Genomic DNA, 7,079 nt, shown 5'->3' on the forward strand with positions numbered 1-7,079 from the left:
CTTTAAAGCTTGTTAAAGAACGATTGTGAAAATTTCTTTGGTCGCGCGCCGTCGACAACATGCACATGAATAAGAATGACGTAGCTTATATTCAACTAAATTTCCTAGCATGGGGTCCGAGAATACGGACATTATATATTTTAAAATGCGAACGAATAATCACTTATGAACATGATAAATTTAGATGTAGTGTAAAGGAAAGGCAACGAAGGCGGATGCTTAGTGGATAAGTAAAACGTCTAAGGTAAAGAATGTTTCACACTGAGTAACCATGAAGAAAGTTTTCATACAAAGTTAATTTACAACCTATGTTTAATTCCAGGAAGATTCGGCAAACTTTGATTTAATTATTAACGGTAACACTTGTAATAAAAACAGTTTATTAAATATTCGTACAGTCTTCGATGTTTGAAATTATTTTATCCTATTACTGATCTTTATATAGACATCGTTGTTCCCTGGTTAAAGAATTTCAAACACTTCAAAGTTTCATAAATTTATAAGATATACTATGTCCCGAGTTTTTTCTTCCACCACTTTTTGCTTGATATTTCATTAATAGTAAATACCTTTGTGCTCAAACTACGTTCATCCACTTATATGAAAAATGTCCAGATTATATGTGTTGAAACGCCCCCTCTACCGCTTCAGGTTTCAATACACATCCCAATATTGAAAGTCTACGGGGATTTTGCATTGCATCAGCCATTAATAAGCCCGGATGATAACGTATAAAAATTGCGCGAGGGATCCCGAGTACTTCCGAATGGAGAAAAGATGTAAACATTTCCCATTATAAATCTCCGTAAGCAAATTGTTTTCGTTCCTGTGAAATTTTATGAGTGAAAATTGTTCAATGAAGATATCTTGGATATATTCCCTTTCATCAATTGAAAATATTTACATTCTACTGTGTTTTTCCATTAAATTCCGTGATGTTTAAATGCCTCTAAATGCAACTAGTAGTCAAAGGTCAAATTGACGAGTTTTATTATGACGTCACAAACGTTGAACGCTGTTAACTGCAACGTCACAAGCGAAAATCAAAGTTCACGCTTATGGCTGTTACTGTGGCTCTTCCATTAATATTAACTTACCCTTAGGATAAGATAGGAATTTTAAGGTATGAATCACATTTGCAGACAAGGCAAGAAGTTAAAAAAATGTAAATATAAGCATTAAATCATGATTTTTTGAAGTATACACTCTCATAACTGCAGCGGTGTGTGCATACAAATTTTCATAACGCGCTAACGCGCGTTACTCAATTTGTATGCACACACCGCTGCAGTTATGAGAGTGTATACTTCAAAAAATCATGATTCAATGCTATAGTGAATTGAAGTGTCAGTGAGTTCCGAATGAAATCTGATGAATGTTTCACGGGGTTCTCGCACGCTTTGCCCGAAACGATTTACACGCTTTGCCCGAAACGCTAAACGGTTTACACGAAACGCTTCACAATCACACGAAACGCTAAACGGTTTACACGAAACGTTTCTTGCACGTAAGTCGCACGTTTTTTGGTGTAGTAGTACGTTGCAGGGTCTGTAAATTTTGTCATCACGCAACAATTCTAAACTTGCACATAGTTTTCAAAAATTTAGAAATATTTCTAAATAAAGAAGTTATCTTAGAGAAAAGGTTACGTGTTTTGTAGGCGGGTTCGGTTTTTAAATCAAAGTACTGATGTGCTGACGAGAGTTGATTTTATCGAATATTATTTATTTTAAAATCAACGATATGCTAGTTTGCTTGGCAAGTAGTTTATAATCTGCATTTGAACTATGCACATTTTTTATGATATGAATTCTCTGACTTTTCCGTCTAGAATTCGAGAAAACCTCTAATGAATCATGTTGTGTAATATCTTAAAATAGAATTGATTTCATCAAACTATGTTTTGGTATTCCAAATATTTCAAAAATTGTATGGATCCAACCAATAATGAACTCTAGTCTCGTTCAGCCAGATGCTTGGCTATCTCCGTTAATCTCCGACAAGTAAGAGATACCAGGTCACGTGATAGCTTGATGATGCGACCTCTAAATATAGACTGACTCTCTACTTGCCGGAGATGTAAGGAGACAGCCGATGGTTAAACGAGACTATATATTGAACTCTGGCGTAGGAATACAAACGACTAAAAAAACTTCAAATTGTTCGTACCATTTAAAATCTGACTATTTCCAAGGTATTTATAAAAAAGTTTCCTTTAAAAAAATGCTTCATTATTTTCAAGAACTAAGTCTTGTCAGCGGCGATGATTTGTGCTTAGGTGCATACACAGTTTCAGTTTCGGTATGCTAGAGTAACTGCATAGGAGAGTTGATTAAAATCAACTCCCAAAAAACACAATTCCTCACATGAATCATGAGTACATGTAACAATGCTTGCTACCCTCCGAAAATTTAACTCGCCATTAAACATCTCATTTTTTAAAGAATGTTTGAAACGATTACATAAACTGTGTTCGACAGATAGTTTTCCTATAACATTTTCTTTCTTTCTTTTTCAAAACACGTTCTATATACAGGCTTTCAATCACAACACATTTTTATAACAAAAGCAGAACTGAAAGTTAAGTCATTATAAATTATTGACACCATATCACATACATTTTCAACTCGCAGCAACAACGGAAGACCTACTCGTGGCTTTGCCACGAGCTCTGCTCTAGTTTTATCAATATTTTCATGAATTAAGTTTAGGTATTGCAATATAAAAGAAGTCAGCGTTTCTATAGTCTGTCCGAAGTTAATGCTTCCATCACTTTTTGATTATTTTTAATAAAAATACACATACTTGTGAAAGAAATACAATTGAAATCGATAAGAAGGAATATGTCCAAGAAATCTTCATTGAACAATTGTCATTTTTCACTCATAAAAGTTCACAGGAACGAAAACAAATTTCTTACGGAGATTTATAATCGGAAATGTTTACATCTTTTCTCCACACGGAAGTACTCGGGAAACCTCGCGCAATTTTTCAACGTTATCATTAGGGCTTATTTATGCCTGATTCAAATAATGCAAATTCCCCGTAGACTTTCTATTTTGGGATGTGTATTGAAACCTGAAGCAGGAGAGGGGGCGTTTCAAAACAGAAAATCTGGACATTTTTCATATTAGTGGATGAACATAGTTTTAGCACAAAGGTATTTATGATTATCGAAATATCAGGCAATAGGTGTTGGACGCAGACACTCGGGACGGATTATAATTAATTTTTGGCAAAATAAGAAAATAATTAATTAATAAAAAGTGTTTTTTTTTTCAGTGCAAAAAGGTCAACATATCAGTTAGGTTAAATTAAATATAGAATGTCAAAATATTGTTTTATTTCTACATAATTCCTTTAAATTCGTAAAGCACGGGAAAACATTATCAAATCAATTATGACGTCATAATGGGCTAGCACCAAAATGACAGTCTGGAATCATTTACTAGATCTTGGCCTTAAAGAATTTTTTTTCAGAGTAATGAAGGACTATTTTTCTCAACGACTTTATGAAAAGCTTTTTTCTCACCAAATTTTGTATTTGAAAACCACCTGTTTATTAATCCATATTAATTTTTGACATTTCCCAACCGAATTAAAATTATTATGACATGCTCGTGAGAAATCACAAATAAAAAGGACTTACATAATTGTCATAACAGATTCAAAACATAGATACGAGCAGTGTTTAAGGAAGGAACTCAATGAACGTTGATTCAATCATCGATGCTTTAAAAAGGGCATCACAGATGATAACACTATTGACGAAATTTTACTGGAAAACGATGTGTTTTACGTTTGTATGTCTTTTTATATTTGATGTTATTTCAATATGGCCAGTCACTGGAGAATCCTGCTAAACTGGGTATGATTGATTTATTGTTTGGTCTGTTTGATAATGTTTTATCATATCTTTTAATTCATATTTGCAATATTGAATGAAATTCTTAATTTTTAATTCTATATTATCTGTAATTTCATGTTGTTTGGATAGTATTCTAAAGTTTTCCAGAAATATCTAAAAGAATATTAATTTTGCATTCCAAACTTCATTTATAAGGTAATAAAATCAAATTTGATTTAAAAAAGCATGTTCATCTCATTTGTAAACCAGTGTCTACTCTTTTAATCATATATTAGTCATATTTGAAACGCAAATATCGGGAATAGGTAAAACTCAGCAAATTAAAACACATTTAGACAAATAGTAATTCTCAATATTGTAGTGCTGATAGGGTTACATATGGCATGAAGATCAGTGTAATTATCAATCAAAGACAACAATCAGAAAACTCCAAGAGAAGACCACTGGCTTCTCGCCAACCAGTCCAATCCCGATACTTACACGTTGAAATGTCAATATAAAGTTAAAAAATACCTACCAAAATAGAATCAAAACCGGGGTCAGAAATTTACGCAAATGTGCTTACCTTATGAATATGTTAAAAATTATATTTTTAGGCATTTGTAGCACAATAATAATAAAAAACAGAAGATACAGGTCTCATATAAAATCTCTTCTTTCATGACCAGATGATATCTTTAAATATTTTTGTAAAGTTTGGTTGAAATTGTCCCAGTGGTTGTAGAGGAAATAGAGTTAAACTTTGAAAATCAAACGGACAGACATAGACAAACTTTGTGAAAATATGATAAAATTATGCTATTTGCACTTATTTGAGTTTTTAAAGCTATAAAACAAATATTATGCGATTCTATTTGCATAGAGCTTTGACAGAGGATGCAGATTTTTGGTGTGTTAATTACTACAACGATGGGATATCTTGCAAAGGTATGCTTTCGAATCTCTTTGTTAAAATTTTAGCAATATACAATGGTAATCTTAAAACGTTAACAGTAAAATTTAATAAAGGAAGGACGAACTTGTAATTTAAAGCTTATCAATGCATTGTCATAGGCTAGCAGAGCAGTTCAGTCTGGCATATGATCCTTTTCCTACCTGTTGTTATTGATATATCAATTTGTTATAATTTCCCTAGTGCCAAAAGTATTTTTAAAATAAAATAAACAAATTCAACTCATGCGATTTTAAACATCATCACCTTATTATGGCAAGATGTTTTCAAAATATTTCTTATTTAAAAATATGTAGTTGTGTATTTGTTCATCAATATTCTCTCGTGAATAATCTGTTCACGTTTAAATTCATCGGAAGCAAAGGTTCATCTGAGCTTTTCTGATCACCTGTAGTCCGTCATCCGTCCGTCTGTCCGTCCATCTTGTAAATCCGTATATGTTTCACATTTTTGACTTCTTCTCTATAACTACTGGGCCGATTTAACGAAACTTAGTACAACGTATCCTAATGGCAAGGAGATTCCAAAGTGTCAAACGCTCACAGCTTGCATATTTTGTAAAAATTCTTAATTGTTAAAATAAAGACCCCCGGACTAATACTAGGACCCCAAAAGGGTTTAAAATTTAACATAGTTTTTCAAGAACTACATTGTTTGTTAGACTACTATGCAAACATTCTAAAATAATGTAGATTCAAAATGTTAAAATAGTGACCTCTGGAGTAAAAAATCGGGCCCACGAAAGGTTCAAAATTCAACAGAGAAATATATAGGGAAAATGTTTGAAAGCCTTCTTCTCAAAATAAGACCATGCTACAATTATTTTAATTACTTAAATTCATCATCTCTAGTATATTTACGAGGTTTCAAGATAATCTATCATTTGGTTATTTTTAGGGGCATTTCAAAATTCAGGTACATTTACAGTAGGAAGAAATAGGATATTGTTATTTTCTGCAGAACAGATTTGAAAATTTTAACAAGAACAGTTTTCCTTAAAAATTGTAATATGTAATAAAAAATAGTATTTTCTACCTTGTTGTTAATAAAAAATTCTTTTGTCTGGTTTTCAATTAGGATCATGTCAAAAAAATCAAAACGCACCAAATTTATATATTTATAGTATCATATCGATTGCAAGTCAAGTAATGTTGTTTATGGGGTGTTTTGTAAAAAGTGTAACAAAATTGTATATGTTGGGGAAACGGGGGTGACTTTATATCAAAGACATGTTTTAAATTTGTCACTGATCAGGAGAGAAACTAACGACCATGTAGCAATGCATTTTTATACGGACGAACATACAGTTGAGGAATATTCTGTAATAGGTATCGAAAAATTGTACAAAGATGAAACTTACAGAAAATTCAGAGAAAATTTGTGGAAGAAAAAATTAAATACTTATATGCCTTTTGGTATCAACAAAAGGGAACATTATTGTCTTTAGACTACGTTATTACTAGTTTGTATAGACATTTCCTTTGTTTTATGTCCCGTTATTTATACATTTTTCATATTTTACTTGTTTATGTACTAATTACGGCTATCAATGTGCTTTCTATAGACTCTCACCTATATTTCATATGTTTTTGGCGCAATATTGTTGTATGACGTCACTTGCCAGACTGTATTAACATTGTGACGTCATAGTATATGTTCTACGTTGTGTTGCTATAGACAATAAACACCGACTGATGAAGACCGGTAACACAGTTGAAATATTTTGAAACAGTGTTTTAAAAGTTTTTTATTTTATATATATATATATATATATATATATATATATAGAGGATATATATATTGTGTGATTTTATATTTGCTTTATCCAATGAGTTGAAATGGTGTATATATTCGCGAGGCTTGCCGAGCGAATATAACCATTTCAACGAGTTGGATAAAGCAAATATAAAATCACACAATTATAGATGTTCTATTTATCTCATACAATTTGATTTATATTATGAAGCTTTTGAGACAGTCTCTTGTGTGACCCAAATTGGTTTTTTTTTCAAAGATTAAAAACGATGATGCAACGTTGTGTTATGCGGCTATTGTGACCTTGCGCAATACAATTTAGTACGTCATTCCTAAGATAAATCTAACTGTTATAATATAAAGTTTCACTGAAATAAACCTTAAAATAATTTTAGATAATTTTTCTTAGAGCTAATTCACTTTATTAAATGGAAATTCCGATTAGAAGACTTGAATAATCAAATTTGTTGACACAAAGTTGCGAATGCTCGTTAGTTTGAATTG

Source organism: Magallana gigas, chromosome 10 (assembly GCF_963853765.1).
Source record: "Magallana gigas chromosome 10, xbMagGiga1.1, whole genome shotgun sequence".
Lineage (NCBI taxonomy): Eukaryota > Metazoa > Mollusca > Bivalvia > Ostreida > Ostreidae > Magallana > Magallana gigas.